Source organism: Rhinolophus sinicus, linkage group LG02, assembly GCF_036562045.2.
Source record: "Rhinolophus sinicus isolate RSC01 linkage group LG02, ASM3656204v1, whole genome shotgun sequence".
Classification (NCBI taxonomy): Eukaryota; Metazoa; Chordata; class Mammalia; order Chiroptera; family Rhinolophidae; genus Rhinolophus; species Rhinolophus sinicus.
Genome location: NC_133752.1, coordinates 99,594,275 through 99,620,262, shown reverse-complemented (window position 1 = coordinate 99,620,262; position 25,988 = coordinate 99,594,275). Strand labels below are relative to the sequence as shown.

At 40.7% G+C, this 25,988-nt stretch overlaps 1 protein-coding gene across 6 annotated transcripts in view; it reads right to left on the bottom strand.

Annotated features, from left to right (window-relative positions):
- The window catches only part of USP6NL (USP6 N-terminal like), a 227,022-nt gene that overhangs the window by 144,118 nt on the left and 56,916 nt on the right, over positions 1–25,988 (bottom strand). The window contains exon 1 of one of the 6 annotated variants that reach the window (XM_019738244.2): positions 6,918–7,056. The exons of 3 other annotated variants lie outside the window; for them this stretch is intronic. The gene's annotated coding sequence lies outside the window, so the exon portion shown is untranslated. Of the gene's footprint in view, positions 1–3,572; positions 3,643–6,748; positions 6,887–6,917; positions 7,057–25,988 lie in introns of those variants that run through there. 2 more of the 6 variants (XM_019738245.2, XM_074324989.1) reach the window with 2 other exon arrangements.

The following is a 25,988-nucleotide window of genomic DNA, read 5'->3' as shown; positions in this document are numbered from 1 at the left end:
GTAAACTTGGTTAACTGTTTGTCCAATGGGTACAAATTCATAATGAATAATCCCTCTGATATCAAAATAAGGTAGCAACATCATTGCAACAAGTTCACAAACTTAATTGTCAGACTTTGTATAGATCCAGAGATAGACAGAGCTATACAGATATACAGATATAGATATATAGATACAGCTATTCAAATTCCACCTATTACTCAATAATTTCATTCCTAGGGATATATCCAGAAGCAGGGAATGCATATATTCAGCAAAATACATGTATAAGAATGTTCATAGCAGCTTTATTACAATAGCCCCAAACTGGAAATTATCCAAATGTCTATTAAGAGCAGAATGGATAAATAAATCATGATATAGTCATATATTAGGCTAAAGCTATGCAGTTTGAGATTTCCAATACCAACCACTGCATGATTTCCAGTCTCACATGATCTTCCAGAATCTTGCCTTTCCCCAACAGGAGGCAGAGTCTGTTTCCCATCTCTTTAAACCTGGGTAGGCTCATAACTGCCTCAAAGAATAGACTTCAGTAGAATATTGCATAAGCTTCAAGCCAAGTCCTAAGAAGCAATATAGCGTCTGTCTGGCTCACACGCTCTCCACCCCCCTCCTCACCCCCTGTGGGTGGGACACTTGCCCTTGGAACCCAGCCACCATGTTGTGAACACACTCAGGCCACATTTAGGTGTTCTGTCATCAGCCACCAGACAAGCAAGCAAAGCTTCAAACAATACTAGGCCCAGCCTTCAAGCAGCCCTACTTGAAACCCCTAAATGAAGAGGAGACAAGCATTACCCAAAATGCAGATTTGAGGAAAATAAATGTTGTTATCATTGAAGTCACTGAGATTTGAGGCAATTTCTTAGGTGCCACAGTAATAGAACAAGTATGGTACAATGAAAAAGAAACACTACTGCTACATGTAACAATGCAGTTGAATCTCACTGACACATTTCATTCAATGTTGAATGAAGCCAGACACAAGCCAGTACATATTCTATACCATTTTGATGAAAAACTAGGAAATGCAAAGCTAATCTATGGTGATAGAAAACTAAGTAATTGTTACCTGAGGCAGGGGAGCAAGGTAGTTTTGATTGGGAAGGAGTGTGACAGAGCCTTCTGGGGTGACAAAAATGTCTTATATATTGAACTAGGTATGATTATACACTTAATTACATTTGTAAAAATTCTTCAAGGTACACATTTAAGATTAGTGCCATATATATCCCCTTAATTTAAAAAGGGGTGGGGGTACCAAAGGGCTAACAGGATAATGAGGAATTATCAGCCATAGTCCAAGAGGTAACCGGAATCCAGAATGGGGAGCGTGGCACTGTGGGGCTTCTTTACTCCTGGAAATGTCTGCCTAATCAAAATAATCAAAAGAGGTGCCTGACAACGATGGCAGAGGGGTAGAGATTGGCAGGGGGCAGGGGGTATTACTTTGTGAGGGGTGTAAATGTCTATTACATTGTTTTGTACACCTGAAACTAATTTAAAAAAAATTAACCAATAAAAAAAATAAAATAAAAGTGCCTGAGAGGCTAAACTGCACTTAGGCAGCCTTGCAGGCTGAGAAGACAAAACATCAGAGTACAAGGTCACCAAGGGAGCCATCCCCTGCTTTGGAATAAGACCTCAAACAGCTGAATCCCAAAAGAAGGGACAGCCCAGAAGCAAACTAAACCAGCCCTTGCATAGACTCTCTAAAAAAATCTCAATTTGATAAAGGCAATCCTAAATTCCTGGCAAAAGCAAAGGAAAAATCCTTACCTAAATCTGTAATTACTTCTAGAAATACTTTTTCATATACAATGAACAGTACACAATCACAGATAAGCAGATACACAAGGAGATGAGACTCCTTGAGAAATAACAGACTACAGGAAAAAACCTGTAGAACTCTGGGATAGAGTTTATATGCTTATTCTGTCCAAAGAGGTATGTGCAAAGATTTAAAATTTTGATAGGGTATTAGAAACTATAAAAGTGGCACAGCAAATTTTAAACAGAATCAAATTGAACCTTCAGAATGAAAAGTACAATAACCAAAATTGAGAACCCAGAGAATATATTTAAGAGCAGATTAGATAGCAATGAGAATGAGTTTAGTAAACTGGAGAATAGGCCAAAAGAAAATGTCAAGAACAAAAAAGAAACCAAATAATGGAAAACACAAAAGACAAGTGAATTACATAGAGGATTTGGTGAGATCCAGCATCGTGTATAATTGATATTCCACAAAGATTAAGCAAGAGAAAGGGGAAGAAGCATATTTGAAGAGATGATGGATGAAAACTATACAAAACTACTAAAATACATCAAATCACAGCATCAAAAGGGATACTCCAAGCAAGAAAAGAAAAAAAAGAGAGTAAATCATTTGAAATTCAAAAACAGAATCTTTAAAACATCCTGACAAAGGAACAAATTATCAACAAAAAAGTTATAAATGCCAACTGACTTCTCAATAGAAACAAAACCAAATATTACAGAATAATCTCTCCCTCAAAAACTAACATATAAATATACTCATATGTATTGTGTATGTATCTCCAATCTAGAATTCCATATCGAGCAAAAAGTATTTTTCAAGAATGTAGATGAAATAAAAACATTCTCAAACAAAAAATTTGAAAATTTATCAATACTAGATCCACTTTAAAGAAAATACTAAAGGGCAGAAGGAACATTATTCCAAATGGAAGGTCAGTAATGCAAGAAGGAATGAAAGAAAATGCAGTAAGTCTAACTGAATAATAAAAGCATAAAACAACAGAAAAATATCTTTGGGGTTTAAAAGATATATACATGCATGTATATATCCATTTAAAAACATGATAACAATGAAATAGGTAAAGGAAAGAAGTTGACTTTACTGTTTTTAAAGCCCTTGCATTATGGGGGGAAAGAGTGAGAGTCTCAATTAATATTACACTTTGATAAGTTGAGAAAACACATTAGAATTTCTTAGGCAAACACTAAAAGAATAGTAAGGGAATGTATAATCCCAAACTAATAAAAAGGAGGAAATGGAATAATTATTTTTATAAAAAAATCAATTCAAAACAAAACTAGGAAGAGAAAAAAAGAACGTGAAACAGGTGAAAACAATTGGATTTTTTTATTTTTTAAAGATTAATGTCAATAGAGTTATTGTGTGCCAATTCATTAATTTTTATAATAGGCATTGGCAAAATACACAGATCTAGCCCACACACACATACCTAGCCTTCATAAATTTCAATCTCCTCATCTATTCAATTTTTTCCATTGTGACTGACTTTTCAAAATCTTATTTCACCTTATCTTTTCTTATCTTACCACAGATATGCTAATGAGCATTAAAATATCCAACATCCAAACGAAAAGAAACTGGGACAAAAAGCCCGGAGAGCCAACTGGCTTATAAATAATGGAGTATTTCCATAGTAAAATATTAATTCGCCATTACTGATCTATATAACATTACTAACTGAAATTAATAAAGTAAGAAGCTTAAAAAGATATCTTTTCACTTATTTCATGAAAAACATTACTGTAATATTTTTTAATTCACTTACCAATTCAGCAAAAGGAAAATTCCAGGATAAAATTATAACTTTTCCTTCACTCACGTCAGCAGGAATAGGAGCAATGTGCTCTTCTATCAGAGAATAATTAAATAATCTCTGTAGAGCCAAAAACACTTAAGCAAACAAGACATGAAAGTCCAGTCACTCTTGATCTTCCTAGAAGCAAATGAAACCACCTGCCACTTAACTTTTTTTATTTTATTTTAGGGTGGATCGGTACTACCACTTTGTGAGTAGCTATTTTAAATACAGTACTCTAAGCTATTCCAAGGGAAAGTGCCATCAAAATCAAAATACTATAGTGATATCATATAGTATCTCTGTAAAGAAATTAAAGGACCTTTCATTTAACATTGAATGCCAGTTTCACAGATACAGAAACTAAAGTAATGGTGCCAACGTTACAACAGTAGACACCAAGGTGTGCAGAGAGTCATTTCCAGGTCTCGGGTGGTTAGTCAGACACACTGACTCCCTTTCAATAACGCCTGTGTAACAAGACTGAGCTCTCAGTGCAGATGATTAGAGCGTGGTGCCAAGAGCCTTCTCTACACAACTTACAGTGGTTGCTTCCATGCTATGTAGGGCACTAATACGCACACTCATTCCTACCTAACCTTCACAACAGCCTCTTGGAGGACTATGTACACACTCTTCTCTCATCCTCTGTGCCCCACCCACCCACCCACCCACCTCCCCTGTCCACCTACCATCTCCTCTTCATCCTTCAGGTCTTACAAGTCACTTCCTTAGGGAAGCTTGCCCTGCCATGTCCAAATCATGTTCCCTCGGGCCCCTAGTTGTAGGTTTCAGAGCTCCCTGTACTTTATCTCAAAAGACTCACTCACACCCCCTGTTGTTGAAAACGGGGCACCTAACATAAGGTCCTGTGGTACAGAAAAGGCACTCAAGAAATACTTGTTGAATAAACAAACATGAATGTTTGATTCCCCCAATTTTACAAAGAAAGAAGCTTTAAAAATGTAAGTTACTTGCATGAAATGATATAGCCTGGAAACGGCACCAACCCGTTGAGAATCCAGTGTCTATGACTAATTCCCATGCTCTAATCCCCCTGTACTACAATGAAGTGTGCTGTAAGTCAGAATTCTTTCAAATTAATATTATCTTTGTATTGACTTCCACTGTAAAAACTGAAACACTGTTTAAAGGGGAAAAAAATGAACCTCTAAATACAAGTATATCACATCTAAGAATGCAATACACCTTCCAAAAATCACACTAAAGGGAAAAACTGTAACTTTCTGTTAATACATGGTCTGAGTATTGTTTGTAACAATATCATTGCACTAAAAGAAAACAAGAATGGTTAAAGGGAAATTGCACACATAAAGCACAAAATGTAATCACTTGTCTCTTTCTAGCAATTCCCAAAGTTTTAGTATTGTTACTAAGGCTTTTGCCAACTTCAAGCTGCCTTTGCATTCCTAGCACTTTGTAACCAGTGTTAATTTTGCTTGTTTTCAATTTGCCACTAGCTTGAATTTGCTGGCCTCTTTTTCACCCATTTTCACCGGCTACAAAATGTAACAGTAACTTGAGAAAGATGAGCACTGGTGGCAAAGACTGACCAGGGCAACCTCTGCTGGGCACCGGAGGCCCAGATTGGATCTGCATGCCAGGAAGTTGTCTGGGTTCCCAATAATGCTAAGGGTGACCAGTCCATTAACAGACGGTGTCAAAGCCGTCACTTCTCCTCACTGGCTTGTTTAACCAATGGCAGCTGCCCTCACTAGAAGCTCATTCATTTCAAAACCCTGTGAAAACTGGACTGGGCTATCCTTACCAAAAGCAAGTACAAGAAAGAATGACAGTCTCACTAAAAACAGTAGGTAGGCACCAACACCAAACTCCACTCAGGGCCCAAATTCTTAATGTTTGGCAAAGGATGCTTCTTTGAATGCCTTTGTGACAACTCAATTCTAGCAAAGGAATTTCTGTTAACTCAGGATACCTGTACTTGCAATCAAGACTATGGTTTTCTTTAAAAATTAATTCCTACTTTTATCAGTAAATTTTTCTTTTTTAATTAGACGTATTTCAATTGCCTATGTAGATACAACATAGGGTCAGCATCCATCTTAAGTAATAAATTCGACTTTACAAACTTTATTATAAAAGAACAGCAAACTCAGAAGTATTTTTCTTAATTTTAGGGTCTGATGGAGTGAGAAATAAAAGCAAATAAACCACTGTTCACTTGATGCTGACTAGTTTAATTCTTAATGTGACTTCACAAAAGAAAAAAGTACCCTGACTTGCTTCTAGTTCTAACAGAACTTCCCAGAGAGTCAATTTATGAGGGAGTTGGCCAGGGTGATCTCAAAAGTTGTGTCCAACTTTTCTGAGTTATAAAATATTAAATATCTATCCCAAAGACTTAATTCTTTGTCGATGAATTTAGGGTTGAAATCATTTTCTTCCAGAAAGCAAAATATTAAGATCGTGTCCCCATTTTTTTTTCCACTTGTGTCACATTATTTCCAATGCTGGGTATTGCCCCAAATGAAAAATCTTTCCGAGTCCCGTAAGGGACTCATTTAACTCATGTTGAAGTCTACTGACTACAAAGCATCTGTGGATTAGAATGGGGGTGGAGGAGAGAAGCGGGGAGAGTTTAATCTTCAATTTACAGAAATGTCCACCCATGGATTCATAGACTCCTCACATTTTCCGGCATTAAAATACCTGCGAGTAACCATTCCCAGGCATTAATGCGCCGCACCATCACACGGCTGTTGGCTCCGAACTATTCTGCAAACTTTGCAAAGATGCACAGATTTCCAGGCGCTCCCAGTCCCTTGCTCACCCCATCCTCCCCTTGCCTCGGTTCCGCCGCACGAAGGCAGTAATTGAAAAGCACCAAGTTTGCCTCAGTCCTGCCCACTTGGACTCCGGAGGACGCAAGTGAAACTTGCAAGGGAGACACGTCTCCCGGGGACGCAACTTGCCGGGGGGAGGGGAGGCGGCGGGTCTAGCCTCCCCCAGGATCTGGCGGACTGCGGCCCCGTCTACGAGCCCCCTCCCCGCACGCCCCCAGCGCCCCCCAGCCGGCGCCCGCCAACCTGCCAATCACACCCACAGAACCCCACAATCAAGGTTCCAGAGTGGGGACAGGACGGGGACCCGTTTCCGGAGCCTACCCAGGCGAAGGCTGACGGGGCAGCCGCAGCTCCGTCCACCTCCCCCAGGTCCGGGAATGGCGGCGTCCGGCTCCCTGGGGCCAAGTCGGAGTCCCTGCCCCGGAGGAAACCCAGGGAGACGCCGCCGCGGGCCGGCCACTGGCGGTGGGACAGGAGGAAATGAAGTTACCTCCGGACGGTCCTGTCTGCGGAGGCTGTGGAAGGGGGCAGAGCGGGGAGTCCCGGCGGCCGAGCAGGTCCCGGCGCGACGGCGGCTACTGCAGTGCCCTCCGCCCCATTGTTTCCCTTCCAAGAGGATCCCGGCGAAGCCGAGCCCGGGAACCAGGAAGTTCCCCGGAGCGACACCTCCTGCCGTTGCTATGGAAACGGCCCCCCGCCTCCCAGGGCGGCTCGCCCGGGACCCCGCCTCTGCGCCGCCAGCCCCGCCCGCCTCACGGGCCACCGCCAACCGTCGCCGCTGCGGCCGCGGCCGCCGCCATCTTGGCGCGCCCGGGCGCCCCTTCCCAGCGGCACGTGCGCGCTGCTCCCGCGTTCCCGCCGCCCGCAGGGGCGCGCGTCCAGGGCTGCGGGGTGCGGGCGCGGTTCCCCGCTTCCTCTGCAAGAAAAGGCACCTCTGACCCCCCGACGCCCAGGGAGGGAGGGCCTGGGCGGACTGGAGACCTTGGAGCCACTGCACGAAAACGACCGGCGTAAGCTGGTGTCCGACGGACAGGTCAAGGGATGGCTGGGACCAGGGATGAGGTCAACAGTGGCCCAAAGCGTGGTCTCTGCAGCCAGATTGCCTCGTGTTTCATTTCTGGCACAACTGATTACCAGCTGTCAGACCTGGGACACTCTGTGCCTCAGTTTCTTCATCTGTACAGTGGCATAATAACAGTACCTGCCTCATAGGGCTGTTGCCTGAAACAAGCACATGCTTGGTGGTGAGAAAGTGCAAAATAATCACTCTTCCCATAAAACGGCATTCCTTCTGACAACACTCATATTTCTGTCATTTTTCAGGAACTTCATCTGCTTTATATAGGCTACTGTGTAAGCTCCCATCTCAGCTTAAAACTTCTCAAATGTTCGTCTTTTGTCCCATCTTTCTCTAGGTCAGCTTTCCATTTTTACATCATGGAAATTGTCAAGAGTTTTCATCTCCAGGGCCTTCCATTAAGAGGTGCCATAAAAAGATGAATGATGTAAACTTTCCAAAACTGTAATTAGCTGACAGTTAAATGATTTATTCAATAGAAGCTAGAAGAGTTAGGGTGTGCAAATAACCAAAAGGCTTCCTGTCCTTGATTCCAGGAACTAGAATTACTAAAGCTGGCAACTCTGCATGGTTGTTATTATCTCTCTTTTCCAGCTGGTGAAAACTGACACCAAGAAACGGTGCTGTGTACAATATGGGAGAGAAGGGATGGGAGGAGGGTCACACCTTAAAGATGCGATGCAAACTTTAATAAATGTGCATAAGATTACGTCTGAGATGGTCTCTAAGGCTTCTTCAAGCTCACAAGTGTTATGGTCTTATTTGTATTGTACACTCTAAGAAATACAATTTTAAACTTCCCTTTCGGCCTTCATTCATTTAAACCAGATTTGTGAAGACTGGTGTTTATTTTTATGATCCTGATCCAAAAATGCCATAAATCGTTTTGATATATGAATTAGGGTAAAAACAGATCAGGAGTTGGCAGGACACTGGAAACTTTTTCAACACCGAAACACTCCTCCCAAAAGTTACTGAATGCTCTGATGAGCGATCACCCAGATGGGGATATTCTGAACTTCTGAAAGGCAGAAGCCCCCACCCACAGCTTTGTAGCCCCCACTGGACCTGAAGACTGCTTTGCAATGAATGGTAGGCCCTCAATTAATGGTCATTGAATTAAATTGCCGTGTTTGTGGTTGAGCGCTCTTCATTTAAGGAGACCTTGGGAACCACAGAGACACACATGACACGTTACTCAAGGGACATGGCTGCAAACATCATAAACAAGAACGCCAAGTCACCAGTCAAATGAGTTCATGGGGATTTGGATGAACGACCATGGCCACAAGCTTATTTGGCAAAATAAAGTGGAAATTTCAGATATGTTCTCCCATAAATTACATGGGTAATTTTTTAAAACTTAATTTTAGACTTAATTATGGACCCCACTGACTCAGTTTCATGGTTCAGTAATAGCACTCTGACGCTATAACATTATTAAAGTTCAGAAATCCCCACATTTTTCCCCAAGTCAAAGTGTCACCACTGAGTCGTGTCACCTCAATGTAAAACCTGTATTTGTTCTAAGGTATAACTTCAGGGGCTTGCCATAATTTTTATTATTAAGCTTCTTAGAGGTATTGTTAAACTATAAATACAGATTTTTATCTTTCTTGCTTACTACCACATGTCCAGGGTAGTGCTTGACAAGTGACAGGCATGCAAATTCACTCATCTATGGCATATAGTAAATTTAAAATTTATGTCAATGATTTTAAAGGAAATAAAGACAGAATCATTTTTCCTCTAAATCAGGGATGGGCAAACTTTCTTAAAGAGGGAAGATAGTAAACATGAGAGCAGCCATAAACAATATATATGACAAGAATGAGCGTGGCTATGTTCCACGAAAAAATTTACCTATAGAAACAAGGGGACTTGACCCAGAGGGGCCTATTGTACCAACCCCTAAATAATCATATATAGGTTATATTCACTCCATGGTTATATTAACTGCAACGTGAAATGCCAGATATTAAAATACCCTTAAACAGAAGAAAGCGTAAAAACCTGATATCAATAAAGCACCAAAAAGTGAAAAGACATATAGAGTAACAGTTTGTGTTACCAATTAAAATATTTCACAAACACCAAAGGCTTAGAACTACAACTCACACATTACAATGGAATAAGATAGATGGATATTTGCATGTTACCTTAATGAACATAACTTAAAATGTTGCCAAAAGTATAAGTATATGTTTAAATGCCCCCACAGGATGCCATAATAACTAAGGCCAAAAGTACAATTTGTGGTGAAAACATAAGAACACAGGACATAGAGGAAAAAATTCTCCAAAGCAAACCATCCATCTTTCACTCTCATCTTCAGATATGGATGAAAGGGTAGGTCTTTAGAGTCGCCTGTAAATTGAGACTTCGAAATGTGAATCCGTGGCTATTTGATACACTTAATTTTTTTAAGAGGGGTAAGCAGATAGTTTCCTAAGGGAGGGAATTTTTTTAAGTAAAGCTGTGGAAAGCCGTGCAGGGCACATTTTCATCCTCTCCAGCAGCTGTACTTCCTCAAATTTCATAAGGAACCAACGCTCTTCCATCGTTTAGGAAAGTTAGATGCAATGACACTATACATAATTGTTCTTCATAGTTGGAAAAAGAAAAAAATAGTCAATATCTGTGTACTCAGTATAAGTGAGAAAGCAATGGATGACCAACAGCTACGTCCATGCTGCTCATACTAAAAAGCTATCCTTCGGCTTAAAAGAGAGGTTATTGATTGCAAAGCAAGGAAGATGAGTCCATGGAAGGAATATGAACCACATAAAATTGTATGCAAGATGCTGTATACAGTTTGTGACTTAGAACTATCTGAGGTTGTCTGGTTTATTTGTTGGTGTACCCTTTTTCTGTCTCCTTATCCTAAGAATGGATATGCCACGAGATTGGAGAACTTATCTGTCTTCTTGCCTAGTTTATCCCTTGGTCCAAATCAGTATCTGATACAGAATCAGCTCTCTATAAGTAATTGTAGAAGGAATGAGGAAAAGGAAAGAGAGAAGGAGGAAGGATGATAGGGAAGAAAAAATGAAGGAAGGGACAAAGATATACAAATATCCACTTGGGGGCTGAGGGAGTTTCCTAACTGTTCTAATATACTCAAAAGGGTCTGCGACTCAAAAGAAAAGAAAAAAAGCAGGAATGACGGGCTTTCAACTATAAAGGCTACCTCTCATTATCTCCTCTGCTTTTTTGCTCACAAGCCTCCCTGCTCCTAATTGCATACCACAATTGGTATCATGCTTTGCCAGAAACCTGTAATGATGCCTTATCATTTGAAAAGTGTCTCCTTATGTATTCTCAGCTTTTGAGAAGTTCCGCCTGCTCAGCATATAGTTGCCATACTTCACCTCTCCTTTTGGCCACCTCTAGATGTTATGACATTTATTTATATTTTGTTTGTCTCATCAACCAAAATCGTATTAGAAGGTATTATAAGATATTGAAAAAAATCAAAATTCAATTCTGTCTCCATTTCAGGGCAATAAAATTTTTGCCTCTGTGTAGATGAGTTTTGAATTAACTTTTAAACTCTTGTGCACATAAATCTATATAATTTGTGTGGCCCCCCAGTGAACCATGCCTCCAATTGTCACATCCTTTTATAGCATCCTCTTGAATCTGGACTGGCACTGTGACTCACTTTTGACCTAAAGAATAGGGTGAAAGTGACGCTAAGTAATTTCTAAGGCTAGATCATAAGAAGTCTTACAGCTTCCGCCTGGATCTCTGGAGCACTTACCCCTCCCAGGACTCGGTCACCGTGGTAAAAGACGTCCAAGCCACATGGAAAGGCCATATAGAGTTGGTCTGAGTGGACCTTTGCTGAACCCCCAGGCCAACAGCCAGGATCAACTGCCAGCCGTGCGGGTGAGCCATTTTGGACGCCCAGCACATCAGAGCCATGAGATGCCTTGAGTCCCAACTGTGTGACCCCATGACAAACCTCATTTGAGGACATCTCAAGTGAGCCTAGTCAATCCATGGAACCACAAGAGCAATAATAAATTGTTTTAAGCCACTGAGTTTAGGGTGGTTTGTGACCCGCCTACACATGCCTGGAATAAGATGATTAAAAATAAAATGCTAAAGCTGTAGTTAGCTATATTTTAGCTAATAACTAAATGACTTATCAATATGAACAGAAATGCTGTGTAAGCGGGTCAAGTGAGAGAAGAACAAGATGAACTGTAACAGACCCTAAGGTACTCCAGGGCATGTTTTTCACTACTAAGTTGCTGATTTTGTCTGGTTCTTTCCTTTGAGGTGGAGCAATATGCCAGGCATTGTGAAACAACATGACGACCTTAACCTTCTGGTGTCTGCAAAGTAAATATACTTGCAATTATATTCGACTTTAACCGATAAGAAGTAAATCCTTGCCCACATGCTTTGGCTAAAACAGGAAAGGAGTGGTCACAAGTTGTCAGACTAAACAGCCAAGAGATGAAAAAAAGCATTTTTAAAATCTGTTCAGCTTCTCTTTTCTATTGGCTAATACTTCATGAAAATCACAGGTCCATAATTCTTAGACTGGAATTTTGAAATCCACAAAGCTCTGGAAACCAAAAGTTGTTTTCCTAAGTTTGACACCTAAACTCACGTGGTAGCACATGGCTCTTTCTGGTCTTTTATCTTATTAAATACGAAAACTCAGCTCGTTTGATTACAAGGTCCTGTCTCAGATCCCACTTACACTGCCCCACAAGTAACATGAGATGTACTCATACGTATGTGCTGTGTCTCCCTTCGAAAAGTCGAAACTTCTGCATTCCACAACACTTCTGGTTTCAGACCTGAAGTAGACTTTTTTGGAGATCTGAAGTAAACTTTTTGTGTAAGGGGAAGGGCAATATGGTAGGGAGCCACTGAACATTCTGGATTCAGACAGCCTGAGTTCAAATCCGCACTCCACTGCCTGCCCCCTCTGAGACCTGGGGAACCCTTTGTCTCAGTTTCCTCCTCCGCAATATGAGAATACTGATAGAAACCACTTCACAGGGTTTTTAAGAGAACTAAAGAGATTATGCGTGCAAAATGCTTAGCCCAATGACTAGTACCTAGTAAACACTCCACAAGTATTAACTCTTACTGCATTATTATTATTGTTAAATGTAAATTTTTTATAAATCCACTAAATCTGATAATATCTCAGGAATCAGTGAAGAAAAAGGAAGTACTGAGGTATTACCAGCAGAAAGATACTTAATACAGAGACCTAGATGTGTACGAAGTCTTTGGAAGGGGTGGATGGGTGAAGGTTGAGAAGGGGCCGCCACTAACTTTCAGGTTCTTCCACATCAGCTGAGGGCCTGATGTCAGGAAGCAGCCACCCCCACAATCAGAAATTGCAGGAAAGGGCAGCAAATCACTGCCCATGTCACAGCTGCCTTGCAGCTTAGAAGCTGTGACCGTCAGGGGCGCTCTTTGGAGTCCAGCTTCACTGCAAAACATTACATCTGTCAAACCCTCGTGTCAGCTGCTGCTGCTGGAGGAAGAAGGACATGCTCCCTGTGCTGTTCACACCTTATCAAAATGTGTGGCAAGGGACTCTGGGAATGCAGCCCCTGCAATACCCAACACAAATAATTCAGTAATATAATTTCCATGTATAAAACACTTGCTGTAGCAGCTCTGTGAAGCAGGCAGGAACTGCAGCATAGAGGGGATCCGTGACAAGCACACAGCTGCAGGCGCTGAGGATTAGGTCCTCATCCTTCCCTTCTTGAGTGTGTTTCTTTATGCTATTCTGTCCTGTGTAATCATGTGAGTTCTACTTTTGCCCAATCCATTTATATTATCTACTTATCGTTTTTCTTTAAGTTGACATTGAGTCACATGTTTACTTAAATCAATTTAAATAGGAAATTTTGCATCACTATCTAAAGCATAATGCAAATTACTGAAGTGGAAAGCAGGTGTCACGTAACATAAACGGAAAATAAAAGTAAAAATGAACACACTGAAAATACAACAACGATATTAAAACCACTTGCATAACGTTGCCCCCAGAGAATTCTGAGCCTGAAGTCTGCTCTCTGTTTGTTGAAAAAGGAGATTTGTGTGTGTCAGAGGTGTTAGACACACTAACAGCAAACATCCTAGCGCAAATTGAGATGCGCTCTCTCACTGGTACATTCACAAGGATTAAAAGGTGACTAAAGCCTCCTAAAAGAAATTGAATTTTTCACTATGTGAGGCAGTGTTATTTAAAGCCTGGCCCATCTTACCTACCATCGTTAAAACACATCCTACACTATAGGTAACACTGCTTTCTGCCATATCAATTTTGAAAGTTTAGCTGAGAGTCACAGTGTTTACTAATTCAATCTTGAAAGCTACTTGGTAGCTGAATATGAAATGCATGTCAGTGTTTTGCTCCTACTGGCTCATTCATATTAGAGATTTTTGTTGAGATGAAATTCACAAAACATAAAATTAACCATTTTAAAGTAGACATTTCAGTAGCATTTTGTGCATTCACAGTGTTGTACAATCACCACCTCTATGTATTTCCAAAACATTTCGTCACCCCAAAAAAGAATCTCCTCTTCCCGTAAGCAGTTCCTCTCCACTTCCTCTCTCCCCAGCCCCAGCAAACACTAGTCTGCTTTCTGACCCTAAGGATATGCGTGTTCTGGGTGTTTCATATCAACCGAGCACACAATACACAAGCTTTGTGTCTGTCTTCTTTCACTTAGCGTAATGTTTTTGAGGTTCTTCCATGTTGCAGCATGGACAATGCTGTGTGCTTTTTTATGGCAGAATAATGCTTCATTATAAGGATAGACCACAATCATTGATGGATTTTTGGGTTGTCTCCACCTTTCGGCTATTGTGAATACTGCTGCTATGGACACTTGCGTACATGTATTCGTTTCAGTACCTGTTTTTCAGTTAATTTGGATACATACTTAGGAGTGAATTGTGGGATCATATGGTAATTCTATGAGATTAGCTATCTGGAGATATTAACTTACCCAAAGCATTACTGTGAAATTTAGAGTATGTCCTAAATCTCAATTTGATTAAATGTAACTAATTCAAACTAAGTTAAAGGTGAATATAAAATAAGTCCTCAAAATATAAAGGTAGTAGTCTACGTGAAGTATCGAAAAAGAAGAATCAAATAGCCATAATTTGTCATTATTCACCCTTCCCCATCAAAGGTAAATACTGTACCTAGTAGACATAAATAGTTCTACAAGAAAAGGTATACCATACAATCTTACAGAGCTGATTTGCCAAATTTTATCAGGGCTTTGATATACCATCACTAAAAACCCTTTAACTCCCTTTACTCTGTTCCATGTTCTCCAAACAAGTTTCTTGTTGCTATTAGGGTCCTCAGGTAATCTCTTAACCAAAAAAAAAAAAAAAAGAGAGAGAGATCTGAATGGAACACAAAAGAGTTTAAGCCATTAAAGATTTTATATTGGTATTTTAAATTAATACAGGCCACCAAAATTAACGAGATGGTTCATCAGTACGCCAAGCTGATACAACACTGAGGCTAAGAGTCAGGTATCAAAGTCTAAAAGAGTCTAGAGACGGACCAAACCCAATAGTCCATGTTGAGAAGTCACGCTGCAGTGAGGGACGGCATTACAGAGAGCGTAGGCAGTGAGTAATGCTGTGGCTATGGGTCGGCAGCGACCTCTGGTTCATACACAATACCTATGTTCGTTTCCATTTGTTCTCCCTCAGAATTTAGCAGTCTTTCTGCAAATGCTATCTTGTCTCAGCTGTGTGAAGTCGGGGTTTGTTTACGTGAGGGGAAAGACATTTGCGGAGCAAGCCCCCGTGGCCATGGTGGTGAGATGGCCATCACAGCCAGAGAACCAGGGAAAGCGAAATGGCATATTCCACGGGAGGCTGTTAGGCCTGCTGCCAAGCCGCCCCAAAGCCCCTAAGCCTTCACCTCTGATACTTTCCACGCCAAGAACTTAAGGGTATTGTGACTGGGTTTATAATCAGAAACGATTGCCCTACAATCTCTATAAGAAACTCTGAGACTTGAATGTATCCGGCTGGAAATAGGTTCCGACAGGAATCTGACAGTACCCTAGTCAAGGCACCAGCCTAAACCAAGGGCTGCGTCCTGAGAGGCTCAGATATAGGCTAAATGGGGCATAGCCTGAGTGGGTAACGTCTAGTGCACACTCATCAGACCCATTTCTAATGCAGCATACAGCCATGGGACATTCCCAGGCCCTCTGCACTTAGGTGTGGTCACGTGACTGGGTTCTGCTCAAAGTGGGCCAAAGTGGTGTGGGCCACTTCCCATCCTGGCCCACTGAGACCTCCCACAGGCGGTTCTCCATGCTCTCTTCTCTTCCCAGGGCAGCTCTGGAAGTCATGTGCAGATGGTGGCGAATGGAATGAGCCTGGGCCCCTGCTCTCTGCTGGAGAACATGACCGCCCGGTTTTACCTTCGTGAGAAATACAACTTTATTGTGTCAAGCCACTGAGGTTTGAGGGTTCATCGATTGCAGCAATGCACTTTACCTGATAATCACCTTTATAAATGCCAAGGAAACAATAAATAAAAAGAGGCCCAGAGAAGCTAGAAGAGATAATCGTCAGCAAGAATGCACGGTGCAACCAATGCTGCTGTCAGGGGTCTCACAGCAGAATCCTCTGCTTGGTCTCCTTCTCCAGCTTCCACCCTTTACCTCACCTTCTATTCAGGGCCAAGTTTGTTGGAAGATAAGTCGACATGTGTTTTCTCCATTTCCTGCCTTCCCAGTCATTCTTCTTTCCATAAAATCTAGATCTTGCCCCACACTCAACTGATACTGTACCTATGACCTCTTAGCTGTCAAACCCAACCAAACACCTCTTGGTACATATGCAGTGGCTTTTACTATGCAACAACACACAGACTTTCAGAGATGTAATTGATATATTTCCCCCTCTAAAAATTAATCTGTTTCTAAACTCCCTTTCCCAAGGGAGGAAATCCAACCTAGCCATTATTTGGGGTTTCCTACCCAGGTCCTGGGTCATGCAAGTTTCAAGAGGCTTTTAGAAAGCACAGGACATGCAGACCAAGTCTCCAGTTCATAAGATCCCAGAGCGACATGCTTCTCATCCAGCCCACACTCTTCCCCTGCGGACGAAGAGCTCCCCTGCTTTTGTTCTAAGCTGGGCACAGAGAGTGCTGTCTAGACTAGAAAACGTGGTGCCTCCTCCCTAGATAGACCCTGCAGCGGCCACCTGCCCAGGGGTCCTAAGGGAAATGCCCCCGCCCCCACTGTTCTGAGAGTCCCTGGCTTCATTCATTTCCCCGTACTTGAGGACACTCTCTCCTCACTAGCCAGTGCATGCCCAGTTGTGCAGTCTCCTGGGAGCCCTTCCTGTGCTCTCAACAATTTAACTCTTTTTGAGGCCCTTGGGAGACAAGGGAATCCTTGCTCTCCGAATTCGAAATCCCCGTGTAGGCAGGGGAAAGGTGACAGTATCGTCCACAGACACATGCACTCATGAATTAAAGCCTCAACGGGTCATGCTGTAGCATTCCCCTTGCTTGAGCCCTCCGAGGTGGAGAACTACTTCGCTCCCTGACAGTCTCTGCTCCTTTGAATCTGTGAACATTCTCTGACTTTCCCTTCTTTCTCCCTGGTTATTCTTCCTTACTCCTCTTTGCTAAGCACGTCCCTAAATCAATGGTTTTCTTTTCTTTTTTATTCCTAAAAGTATCCAAAAATTTATGCACTCTCCTTGTCCATTTTTATCTTAAGTCTAATTAGTTGCAAAGGATGAATTTTCTAGTACCTCACAAATATCAATAATTTAAAATGAATCTGTCATATCATTCTTTTAAATAAATCTAATGGAATCTATAAAATATGGTGATATGTTATAACCCATTATCAGCCATATTTAAAAATATTTGAACAACCTCTTTTTTAACAGTTGGCATTTGTGGGGGGGTTTTTCCCTTTGATATCATATTTCCCTTTCCACAGAATTTAATCCTAATGTAATATAGTTTATACTTTATAGCCTTTATTGATTATTCTCTTACTTGTCTGAAAAAAACTACAAATTAGAAAATGTTTGTGTCTCCCACAGTCATAAACCTTCTTATGAATTAAAGATTTCTTCTGGATCGAGTTATTATTACAATGATTATTGGTACATAATTGATCAAAATAACGTAAAAATTATACATTTGATAAATAATTATTAAACATAAAAGTTGCTTTGTTGATGTGTAATTTCTGTCCCAAAATTTTTACCTATTTCGATGAATTTGGCCAATTGTGTTCAGTTATATAACCAACACCACAATCAAAATCAAGATAAAAAACATTTCCTTAACTCCAAAAGTTGACTCTTTGCACGCAATCCCGACTCTTACCCCTGGCCCCAGACAATGGCTCATCTGCTTCTGTCCCTAGAGTTTTGCCTTAAAAAATATTTTTTCAGTTTTTTTGGTTTTTTTTTTACTAGTTTCAAGACAACACAATTGTGGGGACAGAGCCCCAGAGAGTAGTTTACAGGCTCTCCGCCTCACGTGAAGGGGTACTGGCTCGGGTGGTGAATGGCCGTCGGCTGTGGCTGATTGGCCGTCGGCATAAGTGCTGAGGCTACGAAGGATTGCCGAGGATTGCGGAGGAGCCGAGCAGAGCCGAGCAGAGCCAAGCAGAGCGGAAGAGGAGGGCCAAGAGAGAGGAACAGAGTCGAGAGAGTGGAGGAGAGTCGTCGGTCGGTCGGTTGGCAGAAAGGCGGGCGGCAGGTTGGCATCCGGTGGGCCCAGCCTCCAGTGAGACCATAGTGGTATGACTCCCCTACCTATGGCTCCGTGGGTGTTCCTTTTCGGCCTCACCATATCCTGCGTTCTTGTGTGGGGAGCGGGAGCAGAGACCCCGCAGGCCGCCCCGCCTGAAAGATGGCGCGGCGAGAAGGCCTCCACGCACGACAACAATGATTAGACATTTATACCCCTCACAAAGTGTTACCCCCCCCAGTCTACTACCCCTCTGACATTGTATATAGCTGTTCCTATATCATTGACTATATTCCCATGACCATACATATTTAATTATAGTTGACATTCAATATTATTTTACATCAGCTTGAGATGTACAGCGCAGTGGTCAGGTATCTATACAATCTATGAAGTAATCCCCCAATAAGGCCAGTGCCCATCTGGCACCCTACATAATCTATACAACATTATTGACTATGTTCCCCATACTGTATTTAACATCCCCGTGACTATTTTGTGACTACCAATTTGTACTTTCTAATCCCTTCACCTTCTCCCTCATCCCTCAACCCCCGTCCCATCTAGCAGCCATGAGTTTTTTCTCTATATCTCTGAGTCTATTTCTGTTTTGTTTGCTTGTTTATTCTGTTCTTTAGATTCCACATATAAGTGAGATCATACAGTATTTGTCTTTCTCAGTCTGACTTATTTCACTTAGCATAATGTTCTCTAGGTCCATCCATGGTGTTTGCAAATGGGATTGAAAACTTAAGTATATAAGACCCAAAACCATAAAACTCCTAGAAGAAAATATAGGAAGTAAACTCACAGACATTATCCTTAGTAATATTTTTACTGATATAGTTCCTCGGGCAAGGGAAGCAAAAGAAAAAATAAACAAATGTAACTACATCAAACTAAAAAGTTATTTCACAAGAAAGGAAACCATCAACAAAACAAAAAGACATCCTACTGAATGGGGGAAGATATTTTCCAATGATACATCTGCTAAGGGGTTAATATCTAAAATTTATAAAAAACTCATACAACTCAATACCAAAAAACAAACAACCCAATTAAAAAATAAGCAGAGGACATGAAGATACACTTCTCTAAAGAGGACATGCAGATGGCCAATACACATATGAAAAGATGCTCAACATCACTGATCATCAGAGAAATGCAAATAAAAACCACAATGAGATACCACCTCACTCCTGTCAGAAGGGCTATCATCGATAAATCAACAAACAAGTATTGGCAAAGATGTGGAGAAAAGGGAACCCTCATGCTCTGTTGGTGGGTATGCAAATTGGTGCAGCCACTGTGGAAAACAGTATGGAGGTTCCTCAAAAAACTGAAAATATAACTACCTTATGACCCAGCAATTCCACTCCTGGGTACTTAACCAAAGAAATCCAAAACACTAATCCGAAAAAATATATGCACCCCTATGTTTATTGCAGCACTATACACATTAGCCAAGATATAGAAACAACTGAAATGCCCATAAATAGATGACTGGATAAAGAAATTGTCACACATATATACAATGGGGTTTTACTCTGACATAAAATAAATAAATAAATAAATAAATAAATAAATAAATAAATAAATTGTATTGGAATTTGCTATAGTTTAAATGTTTGTGTGTCCCCCAATTCATATGTTGAAATCCAAATGCCCCATATGATGGTATTTAGAGATGGGGCTTTGGGAGGGCTCCACTCTCATGATTGGGATTAGTGATCTTACAAAAAGAGACCCCAGAGAGCTCCCTCGCCCCTTTCACCATGTGAGGACACAGTGAGAATGTGCCATCTATGAACCAGGAAGCCCTCACTGACCACCAAATCTGCCAGCACCATGCAAGACCTTGGACTTCCAGCCTCTAGAACTGTGAGAAATAAATGTCTGTTGTTTATAAGTCATCCAGTCTGTGGTATTTTGTTATAGCAGCCCAAACGGACTAAGATAGAAATGCATCTGTTAATTTATGGGACTGGAATATATATTTATATATTTCCCCCTAGTTTATTTTTTTATATATAAATAGTTACACATTTCCCCCTAGTTTAGTCATCTGATGGCAAATATTATTTGTCGCTAGAATGAGACAGGGTTCAGCATCAATTGTATTCTATTCCTATTTTTCATTTTTATAGATGTAAGCTCTGAGAAATCTTATTCACATAAATAAGTAGATTGGAAAGGGAAAATTTAGTTTTTTTCTATGTATACAGTAATGTCCCTCAAATCTCTGAACTCTTTTTGAGTTATGCCAAAAATCACAGAGGGATCTAAAATCACCAACTACTTGTGATGGTTTACCAGCAGGCAACTCAGTAAAGTCCACTGCAATTCTGCAGAATGCAGAGCACTGTTACTGTTACAGGCAGAAGGTCTGTTACTTAGTGACCACACTCATTCGCTTGCTCAGAACCAGTGCCAATATTTCCCATTGCCCCTTTGTTTGATGTCTTAGAGGTTTTTCACCTTGCAGGACAAAGCAACGTGGTGCTACGAAGAGTGTGCCTTTCTTTAGGAAAATGGAAGAAGGGCAACTGTGAAAGGATAAGAAAGGAAACACTGTCCCCCATTCCCCAATCCCATCACAGGTGTGTTCTCAGACAGAACAATTGAAGGAATGATTAGAAATTGAAGCTGAGGAGCCAGAAATGGATTCCTTTAAAACTTCCATGCTCATATACCCCTTAGAAATGGAAGAATTTCAATTCTTAGGGTATACCCCTAAGAGTACTGTGTTTTCCCGAAAAGAAGACCGGGTCTTATATTAATTTTTGCTCCAAAAGCTGCTTTAGGGCTTATGTTCGGGGGATGTCATCCTGAAAAATCATGCTAGAGCTTATTTTCTGGTTAGGTCTTATTTTCGGGGAAGCACAGTACTTTATCCCAGTTTAAAAACCTCTGACTTAAATAACTAGTATTAGTTTGAATTCAGCCCCAGGTCATCCTCATCCCCTCCGAGTTCTACACATTCTCCTTACGTGACCTAATCCACACCTTTGACTTCAGCCCTCATGAAATGGCTGGTAACTCCCAAATCTCTCCTCTCCAGATCAGACATCTATTCTGAGTCTAAGAACCATATATTCAACTGGCTGTTCAATATCTTCACTTCCCACTCTTCAGACTTAGGTTTGATATGCTTTCTTATATGTACAAACTCATTCTATCCTACATTTATGAAAAAATATTCAACCCCATAAATTGAGTTGGGAACTAACTAGCTACTGTGTTTCCCCGAAAAGAGGATCTAGTCGGACAATCAGCTCTAATGCGTCTTTTGGAGCAAAAATTAATATAAGACCTGGTCTAATTTTACTATAAGACCGGGTATAATATAATATAATATAATATAATATAATATAATATAATACTGGATATTATATTAATATTTGCTCCAAAAGACGCATTAGAGCTGATTGTACAGCTAGGTCTTATTTTCGGTGAAACACGGTAGCATTTTTCTATTTTCTATCTGCAAAGGGCTCTCATCTATATACACATGTATGGAACATAAAGTATACAAAGTATACATGTGACTCTTTCAGTAAATGCTTGCATTTTACAGATGAGGAAACTAAGGCTCAGTGAGATAAAGTGAAAAGTCAACTACATTCCAAAGAACATGAAGGAAATAAAAGATTTACTCTCTGCCTTGACTTGGTTGAAGAGAAATTACTTAAAGATATTAAAAAGCAACACAAGCTTGTGCATACTAGGAGCCAAACTACTGTTCAGGTAGATGAGGCAAAGAACATTTTTTAATAAAAAGTAAAATATATTTACAATCAATGCAAAGTCACTGTATTTCATTTCCTTAAGAAATATGAAAAAATTAAAATTGGCTGAGAAATCAATTAATTTACTCCTGGTACCTAAGACCCAAAACAATTTGAACAATATCAATGATTTAAGGTTGTTTAGCCAGAAACAAGAGGTGAGATGTGTCACTTCCTTGGCTTCTTTCCAACAATTCCACACAATTCCACACAAAAGAAAAAAAGTAAGGTTTTCCCATTCTTTTATGGATTGTGTCTCCAACATAGTCATTCATTGAGGGTACATTTCCTGTCCTGAGTAAGGTCTTTGTGGACTGTGGGGGAAAACAATGCCTTAGGCTCTACACACCTTGAACAAATGTTGTTTGTAACAAATCCCAGGCATAGGGGCATCTTGGGGGCCCTCTGAGTTCCCGTACAACCCAAAATATAAAATCTTATATTTTTCTAAGACAATGGTCAAGAAGTGATCAACCAAGTCTTTACAAATATACTCATTTCCTCTTTTTTTCTTTAGTTGTTTCCGTATTTCTAGTCTTTGGGTCTTATTTATCATTTGCTGAGATATCTGTACTGTTTATTGTTTTATCTTCACACATAAATCAAACTTTCAGTTTCCTTAGTCATATTTATTAGTCTCATTTTCATCTCCACTACTTGCACCTTTCTGGACTTTGGATACATAACTCCAGGCTTTTGTTGGTTGGTAATGAACGAGGCCTACTCTATTCCCATGTGTTTTATCTGGCAAAGACCTGCAAAGATAAAGAAAAGGCCGTCAATGAACAAGGGGAGGCGTGCTTTGAGTAACGAAATGGACACTTTCCAGTCCAACCACTTTCCAGGCAGATTTTGTACGTCAAATCTTTGATTCCACTTTTTAAATTGGAAATGATGGCAGAAACACAGTTTCAATTTTAAAGGCGCCAAGGGGAAACTGAGGGTAAAGGGTCCCCAAGTCCATCCCTGAACTCAGAGCTGCTCCTAATGTTTCCAGGCCAGCTAGTGGTGGGTCCTCCAGGAGTGCAGAGCTCACAGAGCTGAGGCCCAGATGTGAAACGCGCTTCGCACGAATTTCCCCAATTCTGTCACCGCCTGTCCCCTTGGCTTCACTCCCAAACCCCGTTTTACTCAAACCAGAAACGTAAGCCACATACTACTTCCACCTTGGAGTGTAAAGTTAGATCGTAGCAACCTCAGCAGAACCCAAAGCACTCAGGACATTACCAATATCACAGAATGTAATAATTTAGAACACTTTATCATCACAAAAGTCATGCTTATCGTAAAAAATGCAAACAGCACAGTGGTGGGGAGAATGAAAAGCCAAAGTTCCACTTCACACAACTCCTTCCCACATAGGAATTCCCTGTTAAGAGTTTGAGGTGAATCATTTCATATCTTACCTATTTCTATATATTTACAAATACACATACAATATATTGTTTTTAAAAAACTAAATGGCATGCCATGTACATCATCCTGTGATTTAGATTTTCATTTAACAATGAAACTTTAGAGCTCATTTTATGTCATTATCTATAGATCAACTTCATTCTTGTTAAGGGTTGCATAACATTCTTCATGTACCACAATTTATTTGACTGTTCCTCTATTGGTGGACATTTAGGTTATTTTCAGAATTCTGATATTGCAAACAAAGGGGCAAGGGGCATCTTGTACATAATTTTGTGCATATTTGCCAGAATTTCTGCAAGATAGATTCAAAGAAGATTCATTGGATCACTGGATACCTGCATTTAAATTTCAATAGAATCACACAGCGATTTATGATTGCCTTTTCTTTTTTATCTTTCCTTTTAACTCACATAACTCACACATTTCAAGCTAGGAAACATCACACCAGTGTCGGGAGAGACCTTTGGCATTAGGGGTGTGTCTTAGTCCATTTTCAGGCTGCTGTAACAAAAATACCATACAATGTATGGCTTAAACAATGAACACTTGTTTCTTAGTTCTGGAGACTAGGAAGTCCAAAATCAAGACACCGGTAGGTTCAATGTCTGGTGAGAACCCACTTCCTGTTTCATAGGCAGCTGTCCTCTTGCTACGCCCTTATATGGCAAAAGGAGTGAAGGTCTCATAGGGTCCCTTTATCAGGGCACTAGGCCCATCTGTGAGGGCTCAACCCTCATGACCTCATCACCCCCCAAGGCCCCACCCCCTAATAACATCACCTTGGGGGTTAGGTTTCAACATATGGACCTGGGGGGACACAAACCTTCAGTCTGCAGCAGGGAGGGACAAGTCTTCACTGAGGACTGTCCCACAGACTGCAGGACATTTAGCATCATTGACTATGCTTATTAAAAGCCACCAGCCCCCTGTACGAGTTATCTATTGCTACATAATGAATTACTCCCAACTCAGCAGCTGAAAACAATCATCATTTGTTATTTCACAGTTTCTGTAGGTCAGGAATTTGGTTTGCGGGAGGTTTCAGCTCCTCACCACGTGGGGCTCTCCATAGGTTTGCTCATGAAAAGGCTTTCCACAGAGAAGGGAGAGAGAGAGAGAAAAAAAAATCAGACAAAGAGAGAGAGTGAGAAAGACAATTGAGAGAGAGACAGAGAGAGAGACAGACAATCAGACAGAGAGAGAAAGGGAGACACAGACAGACAGACAGACAGACAGACACAGAGCCCGAGAAGGCAGCTGCAGTGCCTTCATATCGCGAAAGTGGCAGATCTTCCCTTCTACTATATTTCATTGGTCACACAGACCAGCTTTGCTGCAATATGGGAGAAGCTACAAAGGCAAGTGAGCACCAGGAATGGGGGTCATTGGGGGCCATCTTGGAAGCTGCCTACCATGTACCTACAACCACTGTGGCAGCAGAAGTATCCCACACATATTCCCTCCCCAGTTAAGAATATCACCACATGTCATGGCGAGGAAACTGAAATAAGGGAGAAGCAGTGACTTGCTTAGGCTCTGCATTCGTGAGCGCCCGCACTCCTTCACCACACAGCTGCTCGGTAAATGCATTTGTGGGTGATCTTTGGAAATCATCTATGTTCATTCAAGAACAAAAGAAATTATGATAATAGCGTATTTAGGTTAAAAGTAGATTTTCCCCCCATGCCTAGGAACATCAGTATTTTTTTTACATACTGAATAAAGTAAGCTTACAATTAAAACTCCTCTCTGATTTTCTCATATACAGTTAAGACTCAGTCTGCGACTATAGTTTCTAATATTTTCCAAATGTTCATGAAATAATTTTTTTATAAGCCAATGATTTGGAGTCAGAGGAGTCAAGAGGATGTGAGTTATAGCCATAAGTTTACTGATACTGCCGATACGACCCCAGGACTTTATAGCCATTATCTCATTTAATCCTCCAACAATCCAGTGGAGGTGGACATTATTAGTCCTTATTTGCCAGGCGAAAACTGTGCTCCAAAAGATCGACTAATAGCTAAGTGGCAGAGCCAGGACAGGAGCCAGATCTGCTTGAACGTAACCTCTGCTCTTATATGATTTGGACTGAATTCTTCAGACTAACAACAACAACAACAAAAAAGAGCAGTACTTAGTTCTTTAAGAAAGGCTAAAAGAACTGACTCTGGGTGGTGAACACACAATGTGATGTATAGATGATGTATTACAGAATCGTACACCTGAGACCTATGTAACTTTTCTAACCATTGTCACCCTAATAAACGTTAATTAAAAAAAAGAAAACAAAACAAAAAGAAGGCTAAGAGGAGAAACTCTAAAAAAGACTGAAAGAATTATAATCTTCAAAGATGAAATAAATAATCATTTTAACCCCCAGAAATGGACCAAAGACTTTCCCTAAATTGATAAACTTATAAAATGGTGTGATTATGAATAATGCTGGGTTTTTGCACACAGTTCGTGCACCGGTGGGATATCTTGACACAAATACAGTGAGACATAACACTGCATGTC